The following is a 12034-nucleotide window of genomic DNA, read 5'->3' on the forward strand; positions in this document are numbered from 1 at the left end:
GATAGACAAACATGTATGAATTGCACTCTGTGCTGGGTGAAAAATAGTTTCAAGAACTATTTCATGGCAAGATCTGGGCCAAAATGTTAAGAATTACAACATTTTATCAACCAGCTATCATCCTTTTAATGTTTAAAACAATCAAAGCTTTAATTTGACATTAAAAAAAAATTGCTATTTTTGCAACCTTTGTGGAATTTTAAAATTGCTTGTTAAATTAACTGCAACAAGAAAGATGGGATAGTCCAACAATTTATTAAAAGCTTGGAGAAAAAAGTCTTGAAAGGAAGACTTGAAAAGTCTCGTCCACCACAAGGACACTGAGCAGGTACCATCTGGTTGATGGAGGAATCCCAGAATATGTGGTTTCTTTCCTTGGATGAAAGAAAGGCTTTTGCTACAGCAGCTCCATTTCTGGACCTGTCAGAGTGGTATTTTTTGTCAGTAGTGAAGAGCATGATTGGGTCATCTTCTTTCTACTCACTGCTGGACTCTGACATGCCGTGGTCCTGGCATAGCTCATTATGTCTCATCGTGGGATGTGCTCTACTCTTACATCAACTTCTAGCCAAGCTCCAAAACTGAATTAGTGGCATCATCTTGAACAGATTTTACAGCTGAAAGTAAATAAACTGTGAAAAACCTAGTCTAGAAGACAATATTAATGAGAGCAAGCTATCAAAAATAGGAAAGACATCCACTTCTTTGAAACAAACAGTCCTTTCCTTTACCTTCACTGCTCACCCCTTTAAAACACGAATTATTTCTAATGTTTGTATACTATCTTTTTTTCTTCAAATTTATTCCTTTGTGACTGACTCTAGATAGCCTCTCTGTCCGAAAGGCAATTGTAGTATCACCTAAATTCTGTTTCTTCACGGTTAAGAATATTCGTAGGTATCAATTCAGGGCATATTTATTCAAAGGTTAGAAAGTACACTGAACTGTTGTCTAGTGTAGACTTTATTTTAGGAGCAAACATAAACACGAAGAAACTATAATCCTGGTGTAATGTAGGAATCTAATTAAGACTAATGAGGCAACATTAAATTTAATGTATGATGCATTTTATATGCCTTACCATTAGAGCTGCAGCAAGCTGTTCGTCAGAGCATCGAACTTTGGTGAATAAGCCCCTCAAGGCATTGTTAAACAATCCGGGCTCAGGCCTTCTCCTGCCCATTAGAGTGTGTTGGGTTGGCAAAGATCTAGACATAAATGAAAATTTTTGGGGATGAGAGAGGAAGGGGGAGGACACAAGAAGTTCTGACCATCTTTGAAGGGCTCAGTGAGCTGATAAAAAGGGAAGATAAATGGGTAGCTGCCTGCAACACCCTCGAGGAAGTATGAGGCTTGGACAGAAGGGAGGAGGGCGAAAAGTAATGCGTGAACTATGTTTCAGAGGCACCTATAACAATGGGAATGCCAAAAGTCTGGGATTTAAGTGACACAGCATATCAAAAGGAGTGGTCATGGCAATCGTCGCTTAACATCTTATTAAAGGTATGGTTTGTTTTGGATTTTTTCTTATTTTTTCTTTTTTTTTTTTTTTTTTTTAAACTCGCTAAGTTCAGTAAATTCCTTGTATTTCACTCTCCAAATTCCTTCTCCTCTGTACAAAAGAAGACTCCTTCCATAACACTAACAAAACTTTGAACAATGATTTATCAAACAGCATTTCATAGAGTCCGTTGAGAACAGGATGCGCAGTGTGTTGTCATGACTTGCAAGCAGCAGCTTTGCAGAGCAGTTCTTGAAGGTGAAGGTGCTAGCATTTGCCTTAATGGGCAGGAAAGTATACATGGCACCATGAAGTTAAAGATGGGCTTGAATGAAGATGGAATGCTGAGGAATGGAGATTTTTGGAGGGACGTTTAAATGAGTTGGCTTCATGGGTTTATAATATAAACTGACACTGTGGTGCCTGGAGCGCGTGGATCGGAAATGGAGACTGAGCTGTAGCTTGGACGAATTTGTGGGCTCTAGTGTCCATCGGTGATTGCCAGCTGCTGTCAGATGGGGCCGAGCATGAGAAGAAGATGGGGTAAGGAGGAATTAGTGGCTGGGGGCAGAGAGGGGTGGGGAGAGCTGGTGTCAAAGGGCACTTCAGGCCTGCTGCTCTGAAGGCTGAGGTTCAGCCTACTACATCCTGAAAATTCATTCCAGTTTATATTATCGCATGTGTTAGTGATGGCTTGAGTGTTTGAGACTTTGAAGTATTTAATCTGCACATGAAATTGGATTTTTTTTTTTTCTTTTTCCTGTGGAATATAGCCATTGAAACCTGTAGCCTATGCTGGAAAATAAATGACTGGAAATGTTCCTTGGTAACTGACTGGCTGCAAGAGGTTGTCATAAGTGCAAACAAAAAGTTATACTTTTAACAACAAACAAATGCCATGTCCTAGTTTGAACTAGAGATTTAGCAGTGAAGCTGGTCCAAGGCAGAAGATACTGTCAGGACGACTGGCAGCGGTGCGGTGGGAGGACTGATGGTTACCATTGCATGGGTTTGGGCTGGGGGAATGAGTTATTTCTCATAGGATCGTCAGAAACTACCGTGAAAACTCAACTGGGGGCAGAAAGGAAAACAATGGGGCGGTGAGAAGGAGCGATGTGGTGAGCGACGTGTTCACAAGTGTTCTGGTATTGACCTGACTCTGCTGCCATTGAAGTGTGGGTGGGGGGTATGACTTCAGTGCAAGCAGATGTAGGCTGACGCTGAGAGTTTTTACAGTACCCTGGTGTGTGTATAACATGCTGGGACCACCCGATCGTACCTGACCCACGCTGCCCGAGAGATGGAGAGAAAAAGCACATGTAAGGGGGGGTGGTTTTCCTACCATAACCTGCCCTGTTCTTTCCTTTCCCTAAGGGCACGTATGTGTGTGTCTACCTGAATGAACTCAAACGCGTGTTTATGCTGTTGGCATTCGCTCCCTGTTTGGTGCTGAGCAGAAGGTAGATGGAGGATGTGTTTAAACTGGGAGCAGTGAAGTTTTATGGAAGTAGACAACTTCTGTGACCCCTCCATTCTTCATCCCCTTGTGCTCTGTGCTCATCTATTCATAGAAAAATTCATAAGCAAACTATAGAAAGTATTGATTTGTTGCTGAGTTCATTAATTTATTTTCATTTTACTTTCCCTTCTCTAACCTCCTCCAGTGCTTCAGCTGGAGAAGGGTTTCATTAAGGCTGAATCCTGACCTTTCTCGTGCCTGAGCTAGAAGCATGCGTGCTTTTCGTAGCATGTGTACGGGTTATGTTCTTTCCCTTTAGAATTTCATCTTTTCCTTGAAGACGTGTGACGCTCCCTGCTTAGTTTTCGCCAGCTGCGTAGTCTCTTCTGGGGCTCCTGTGTTTGAGTCCCCTGGACCGTGGTTCTGGGATGTCCTCCCACCTCAGGCTCACCAACCCACTGACTTGCACACCGGTCCCACAGGGCAGCACATACCCCGCTGGAGTTTGTAACACAGATTTAAGCACACATTACAACCAAAACAAACAAGGTTAAGACGTTTGCAAGTTTCCTAAAATCCCATCACTTAGTATTTATCCTAATTCTAGGGAAAATGCAACAGATAAACTTACCTGCCTTTCCTGGTCTTGTATGAGTGTTGTTTGGATTTAGGACAAATTCCTTGAAGGAGCTAAACATTCTTTTTCTTTCAGTGTCCTGCTGCAAATGACTTTTCCTTTTGAAATGGAGTCTCGCCCTCCTTTGCAGCCAGCTCTGAACCAACCATGGTATTACCATAGCTTGGGATTTCTGTCTAGTATGTTAGCACAAATAAACCAGGATGGCGTAAGACTCGGAATAAAACCAGAGTGTTTGATCTGATTAAAAAAAATCACCCAGCAGAGCCTCAAATAGGATTCATAAATTGTACGTGGATCTGGTGGTTGTCAGAAGTCCTTAGTTATATTTGCTGCGTGTGGCCAAGATGCATTGGGAACTGCTAACTTTGCTAGTGGAGTGTTTTTCCTGCTGGGGTGTGGGTTGTGTTCTCAAAATCCATCTGGCCGTTGCTTGTTTCCTCATCACAACAAGTAGTCAAGGTGTTCTTTATATAAATAGCCCTCTGAACGAAGAAAATAGGTGGCTGTTGCCCAAAAAATACCGCAGGGCTTTATACACCTCTCCCCCCGGGCTGTGCTCAGCTTCTGTAGGCACTGAGCTGGCAGAGCGAAGGGTTAGTTTTAAACTGCTCCCTTTAACCTCCTCCCTCCTTAGGGAGCCTGTCTTTCAAAAAGTAAATCACAAGCTATGATCTGGGAGAGACCAATACTCCCCACCTCTTCAATAGGTAAATTGCCTTTTTAGAAGAGTGATCCATGCTCCTGTCCTCATTTTTCATATCTCACTTAAAAAAAGAGAGAGAAAAAAAGAAAAAAAAAAAAAAAGAAAAAATAATCTTCCAGGGACTTTGACTTAAGCAAAGGCACTTTAGAGTCTTTTTCTAATGTCATTCTGAAGTTAAAAAACAATTTGACTTCAAGGGAGATACAGCCCAATTTTTTAAAAACTTAATAGGATTAGTCATGGGAACTATTTTTAGCAAAAGTTCAACTTTATCCATGTATTTTAATGTGGGAAAAGTGTGTCCTTTTCCCTCTGCTAATGTTTGATGTATTCCAGCCCTCCTGCGAGTGTGTTTGAGTATCTTAGGGGCTCTGGAGTGGAGGAGAACTTCCTCTCGGATTCTCTCTGTTTTCTTTCGTGAAAATGACATTCCTAAGCTGTTTCACTTTCTGACAGGAAATGGAGCCTTGCCAAAAATGATTAAAGTCCAAGAAAGCATAACAGTTCCAAAGCTGCAGCAGTTCTTTAGGAGTCCCGAGTTTGACATTGTGTCAAACAAATGTGAAATATTGTTTAATAAATTTGAATAATACAGGGAAAGGGAAAAATGGTTCTTGGCTTATAATGCTGGTGCTCTTTATTAAGTCTGTAAAGGACTGCCTAGCTCTAATAAATTGAAATATATACATAAATATACTTGTGCATGGATAACAGTTTAATATTGTAATATATAATGAGCGGTGCACATGCACCCCCCACATGCAGACATTGATTTATGTGTATGTATGACCATATATATATATATTGATATGTGTGTGTGTAGACCCACTCACAAGTTTGTATATATTTATACGTGGAATTACCATCTGCAGGCAACTCCCATGCCTGCTCCATATAAGAAATATCATAAGTATTATTTATAAGGTGTGGCATGACATTATGACTTTATAAAAATACTAATCTAACGCTAGATAAAATACAATTTGTTAACAGTTTCTCAATGGTTTTTAATTCAATGTTTGTTTAAAGGCTGTATTGTGCAGTCTTTACTCATGCTGAGTAACACCTTATCGTGTACTTCCAGTATTATTAGGAGGGCCCTGCCGGAGCTCACTGAAAGCGGTGAGAATTATGTGGCACCCAATAGCCCGGCTCTGCCACCTCTTCACATTTAACAACGCCTTCTCCCAGAAGGGCCACCAGTCACTGAAAGTTTGATGGTTTTCAATATTAGGTTATTAACACAACAGCTCTATCAAAATGAGCCAGACTTCTTAAAAGTTTCTGTGCTGTCAGCCCCAAGTGTTAAAAAGTCCTGTCAGGATCCTGTACTCCTAAGGTTAGCTCTCAGAACCCCTCAAAAAAAGCCAAACCCTCAGCGTTTGTAAGTTGGCTTCCAATTTCTTTAGGATTTTGATCATACTGGGTTCACTGAAATCACATTTCCAAGTTGGTCTCTGATCACAAGGCCAGGAATTTCCTTTTTTCTTTTTCTTCATGATTTTAATATGAAAGCTGAATTACATCATCATCAGATTCCAGGAGCTCTGAATTTAAAAATTAATCTAATGACTCAAGACTCAAGAAAATCATGGCAGTTGACCACTGTACTAGAAAACACAGAAAGTTGCTTTGTCAGTTCCTGCAAGAAAACTCCACTTGTTTCCCCTCCATCAGATACATTGCTTCTTCACCAAAATATATCAAATATTCAAGAACTCATAAAAGAATAAATATGTTCCACTGACACGGTCTCAAAGACAAAACATTATTTAAGTGAGATGAGTTTCAAACCATAGCTACAGGAAAGGTTACTATTTTTCATTCCTTGCATGGGACTAGCGTTATTTGTTTTAAGGGAGTCGTCTTTATCAGTTTTCTAACAGCATTTGAGATTTCACATCGGTAAAGTTGAACCGGGACTCCTCATACCGTCATTCAACAAGGACAGCAATTCACGGTTACTTTTCAGACAAGCTAAATTGATCAGACAAGTCAGTCAATGTCATTGAGCGCTATTTGTCACTTCATAAGCAGCTACAATCTGCTGTTCTATAAACGCAGAAGGACCGTCGAATAAATCACATCAACCAGTGGGAGTAGATAGTATCCCTTCATCCATAATTGGTGCGGTCCTCTCCTGTCACATTTGCTCATTCCCCGCGATTCCGGCGTGGATTGACACTGACAAAGAAAGAGCAGCCGCTGTCAAAGGCGCTGGAGTCTGTCTGCTACTCCACTCTCCTCGCTAATAGATATCTATCATAATATTGCATTAACATCACAAAAAAAAAAAAAAAAAAATCAGATGTATAACTCCGCTATCTTGGTATATCAATGACATATGTAGGGGTCTCTCTCAGGTTACGGGGAAAGCTGATTGATGCAAAAGGAAAGCTTCTGATTAAAACCACTTACCAAATCCATCAGCGGTAGGAATATTTACTGCTGTGTGTGCTGCTGCTAATTTCACAGACCAAAAAATGGAAAAAAAAAAAAAAAGAAAAAAGAGGGGAGCACGATGATTTGTTATAAACAGCCCTCCTGGAAATTTGTTAATTGTTATTCTCTGCTGGTACAGGGATTCTTTATGGACTTTGTTCCTATAAAGTTATTGTATGGTTATATAGTTGCCAAAATAATTAAGGAAATAGAACACTTTAAAAAAAATATTAATGACCACTTACCACCCAGAAGAAGCCCCCAAAGCTTCTATCGGGTACTGGTTTTGGCAAAAAGGTGTTTTCTAAGTGAACAGATGAAATTAGCAGAGAATATTTATTGTGAAGGTGTGCCAGGCTACAAGCTTTTTTTCCTGGAGAAATGCTGGACAGTTTCTACCAGGAATATGTTAGATTAATCAGCTCGCTCGGCCCTGGCGAGAAATCACAGTGGAATACCCAAACTGCTGTGTAGTCACATGTAAATCTCTCTGACAACCTGGAGGCACGGATCATTTGTTCAGTGTTCGGTTCCAACAACACGCTCGTGGAGGAAAATACCTTCTTTGCTTATAAAAAGATTGTAGCTGAATATGTAATCGCTGAGAAAGGAGTGCTGGGATCCCGGGTCTGCAGAATGAAGATCTGGAACCTTTCTCTTTATTTTTGGGGAGAAAAAGTCTTAAGTCAGTTTGCTTGCGTGTAAACAAGGCTTTACGTTGCCCGTCATGTGGGAAAGTAGTGAAATGCTTGCTTTTTAAAGGTGCTTGGTATAAATGTCATTTTCCTGGCTGGAGTCTTTGCTGGGCCCAAAGGCAAAGCGTAATATTAAATGATTCTTACAGTTTTTAGTCTGGGACGCCTCTTGACCCGTGTGCACAGATGATGAGCAATTTTCCTTTCTGTGTGGGCTGCTTTACCTCCCGGTGCAGAAGTTGTCCTGAAAGCATGCCAGAAACCTAATAGGTAAGCAGTAGAAATGATTCTATCTATGAAAGCCTTAATTCTGTTAACATTCACATAAATTCTGTAATACATACAGCTGATGTTCAAAAAAAGCCCCTCAAAGCAGTAGATCGTAAAAGTATTCCTCACTAAATTCAAGACTTTGACTCATTTTCAAACGAGCATAATAGAAACGTTAGGCCTAAAACCAAAACGTGAGACAAATTGTCGTGCAACGGAGAACCAAACAGCATCCCGAGGAGGCAGCTTACATAGGAGCGCATTCATTGTCAACATCTGATACTGAAAAGGTCAATAGTTAATTAAATAATCCATCACCTTAGGATAGAGAACAGTCCTCACTTCTGACAATCAATGACAGAAATATTAAAAAGGTCAGAAAATGAGTTACTATATATTGTGTTTTCTTACTGTGCATTATAAAGATGTGACTTGAGTTGAGCGGCGTGGGCGTGAAGATAGGTAGGAAGAAATATTAGCTGTTGCCCAAATATTTTCTTAAATGCTCTTTTACCAGGCTGCTTTATGTGTGGGCATCTGAAATGATGGGCCTCAGAGATGCAGTAAACTTTTCGAATGACGATTTAAGACTGTATTACAGAATTTAGAGTTACTTTGGGCGCCCGAGAGGCAGTTTTTCTGTGCCTGTTTCGCAGGATGGTTTCAGCGGAGTAAATGAAGCCCACCCGCTGAGTCCCTGCCTGTCGCTGTGCGCTGGCTGCTGACCGCACCGTACAGCCAACGCGCGGTGGGCACCTCCTTCCAGGTTTATCCTTATAAATAATTGCATTATTAATATAGGGTGATATTTTGGACACTGAGTTTTTATAAATAATTTAAGTTAAATACAACAATGGTGTTGCCATTAATTTTTTTTTGCCTGTCTCCTCACTATAGGCTTTTCTTTTGCAGAAACATTTCCCTCCCTGTTTGTGGGGCTATTCCTGTGTTGTGTTCGTCAGACGATGAATGTCAGTGACTCGGTGTGTTTTTCTTTTCCTTTCTCAAGGCAGACTGAAGTTTTATTCTCATTTTCTGAATGGTTATCGTGCTTTAGATACAGGGGGATACAACTGACCCACGTTTCTGTGCCCAGTGTAGTTGTGGAGGGCTCCTTTGGGTGATGCCTTCCTCATGCCTTCCAGCCCCACCGTCCTCACCGTGCTCGTCCTCCTCCATGCACGTGCCTCATCTGCAGAGCTGGGAGGGACCCTCCTACCCAAAGGGTGGGCTACGAACACACCATAACAGGGATCTGCTTCCCTCTTCTCATTACCATACAGTGTGGAACCAATGCATATTTATTAATACGCTCCCTGTTTCTAAATTTTCTAAATTTTACTTCCCTGGTACGTAGCTTTATCCTGAGTGTATGAAAGTCACCGTGCTGAATTCTGGCAAGTGTTATATGATTATTTTATCTCTCACTATAAAGCGTTTTGAAAGACTTTGTATGAGAGGCAATATAAAAATAAATTGAATTGAACTATGGCTTCACCTTCACACTTTTTTAGTGCAGAAACCTTTAGAGCAAAAACTGCAATATAACGACAAAGGAGGAGATTAAGACTGTGTCATGAAAGAGGTGACGCTGGATGACAGGTCCGACCCTGCGTGAGCAGTTTGGTGGGTTTGCAATCAGCTGTGTATTAATTAGATTTTAAGCATGTTCACAACTGGGAAAAAGCCTGTTTGTATTTTTAGTGGGAAGGTTATTTTAAGCCATGAGAAAGGTATTAGATATTATCTACTGTGGCGTATTTATATAAACAAAGGTCTACCTGATGGTCGTGCAAACATCTGTTCTGTTCTTACCCAACATTGCACGGTTCATTAAAACTTACCCTGTTGGCCTCTGAAAGGCCAGTTCTGGAAGCACATAATCTTACTTACAGAATCCAAGATTGCAATAATTTGTCTTTTAAAAGAAAATAATCTTAGCTTAGGGTAATGAGGTTTTTTTTTTTTTTTTTTTTCTTCCCCTGTAGAAATATGATTTTATGTTTTACAATTCAAGCTCAATAAATTACATTAATAAATGACTCCTGGTTCATGAGAAGTGCTATATTTTGACAATATCAGCCAACCTTTCCATTTGTTTAAGCAGGAAAAGTGGGGAGCCAAAATAAAGCTGTTACAGAAGAAATCTCAAGAATGTTTATGAAACTCTGCTTAAGCTACATTTATTAGGAGTCGAAGCATAGTCTTAATTTGTCATGCGGAATTCCAGGGGAGTGAGTAATTTCTAGAGCTTCTCTAAATGCCAGGACTTAATATTTTTCTGTAGCAATTTGTAAACATGGAGTAAATTGTATAGGTTGCAATGTGACAAAAAGGTATCTAGGATTTGTCATCTTCTGCTAACAGCTGTTGGGTTTATTTTATAGCATCTCATGGGGTTTTTCAGATAAATGCGCTGCTGATGGTAAGCGAAAGCACCCTGAGGATCTCTGATGGTGGGCATGCACAAAGTTTAACTGCGGTAAGCTGTTTGTCATGGATTTGATCTCCAATGGATCAGCTCCCCTGGGTCGCTGCAGTTCCCACCAGGGAGTCTGTGTGTCACCTTCAGAGAAACCCGCACCGAACAGGAGGCAAACTCCAGGCAAGACGGTAATCTCCCTTCTGGCAAGGATGCTTCTAACATCGTTCTTCTGATGTGAAGAGGGGAAGCGCAGCTTCCCAAGGAGGATTTTTAAGAAAATGGAGTTCATGAATTTTACTTGCCAAATTGCCGAGTGTTGCAGGAACCCAGGATATTTGTTCCCTCTCTCCCATCTCTCTTTCTCATCTTGTGACGTACTGTAGTTGTGGGCTTTGGTCTTTTATTTAGTGGTCTGAGGCTACGGCTATGTTAGTGAGCAGTGGAGCAGTAGGGATGGCTCTGAAGAGGAGACTAGCTGGCACTGAGGACCTCAGATCTACCACGTTTATGTTTTAGGGTTTAGCCTTGGACTGAGACTAGTGCGGTCCCACGGACCGACCCCCTGTTAGTGATCAGACGGCATTGGGTCTGCCCTTGGTGCGCACCTGCATTGTAGTGCCGTTCAAAGGGTACCCGGTGCGTGGTTTCCAGATAGCTCTTTGCAGTGGCTCCTGGGGTGGTGGGTAGAAGGGACTGGTAGAAGTCCACTCTGGCCTCAAGTGAAAATGCTTGTAGAAACACGCACCTGAGTTGTAGACAATGTTTTGTGGCCCTTCCTTATGTAGCATGATGAGTCATGTTCCGTGGACCGTTCCAAATTAGACGTTTCTAGCGTGTCTGCTGAAGATTTCTTCCACACTTCCATGCCCTCATTCACTCTTTATGCAGTAGGCAGGTGACTGTTTCCGTAAGTGCCACCAATGCTCTGTCACTGCATCCCTAGACTCAACGTGAGCACACCAGTAATCCCAGAAAACAGTCAGTTCATGGAGACTGTGTTCTGGCACGTATTGCCATGGGAGGAGCATGAGCCTCCCTCCGCTAGACCTGTGCCTTCTTGTATCCTTTCAGAGGTTTTTCATGGCTTTGAATAATGTGGCAGCGACTACTCATCTGAACCAGTACATCAGTTCTCATGCTCTCCTGCTCACCAGATCGATTACACCGTGTCAGACAAACACAGCAAAAGTCATCGTCTAAGGGGAAAACCCACTCATTTCTCACTGCATTCCCAACCACTTCAGAACCTCTGCCAGCACATGTTAACTCCGATAACATTTTAAGATACTGCTTTAATGAAATGAAGGCCTTGCTTGCAAGGCCACGTTGTCTGAAGTTCTCCCATCCCTCATTTAAATCCAACTTAATTAGTACAACTACAGACTTTGTTGTTATACATGCTGAAGTATAATGGCTGCTATTATAGCAGCTTGCAGGAGCAAAGATATATGATATTGAACGATATGTCAAGGAAAAATAAACATGTTTCATTTCTTCATTAGATAATGTTTATTTATAGCACAATATATATCTACCTCCACTGTACCATTAAAGTTTTGACTGCTTTTTAACTATAAAATTTGATATTGTTGTGGCAGCTGCACTACTCAAATGATTGCTATAGTACAGCTGTTATCAAAGAGTAAGATTTATAGCTACACTACATGGTGTAAAGATATGTGCATATTTACTTTGTGTTTTACTACTTGTGTCCTATATTTTAATGACACAAGGTGAGATGAAATAGTGAAATAATAAACTCTTTTGCTGCTGCAAAACCAAATGGCACAATTTGTTTAAAGTTTGGTGTTTAATTTTCTATTGTGCTAACAATAAAAAAGTTCTTTTCTCTGCTATTTTGCTTTACTTAAATATAGTTTACATGTTAGTAGCGATCTT

General features: G+C 40.9%; 1 long non-coding RNA gene across 1 annotated transcript; it reads left to right on the forward strand.

The window, feature by feature from the left end:
* Nucleotides 1-1648: 1648 nt before the first annotated feature.
* LOC142602281 (uncharacterized) lies at nucleotides 1649-11599 on the forward strand. The gene is made up of 3 exons (XR_012835946.1): nucleotides 1649-2044; nucleotides 9225-9336; nucleotides 10118-11599. It is a non-coding gene; the product is annotated as an uncharacterized LOC142602281 (long non-coding RNA).
* Nucleotides 11600-12034: the final 435 nt, after the last annotated feature.

The sequence above is a fragment of the Balearica regulorum genome, chromosome 6, assembly GCF_011004875.1.
Source record: "Balearica regulorum gibbericeps isolate bBalReg1 chromosome 6, bBalReg1.pri, whole genome shotgun sequence".
In the NCBI taxonomy this organism is placed as follows: domain Eukaryota; kingdom Metazoa; phylum Chordata; class Aves; order Gruiformes; family Gruidae; genus Balearica; species Balearica regulorum.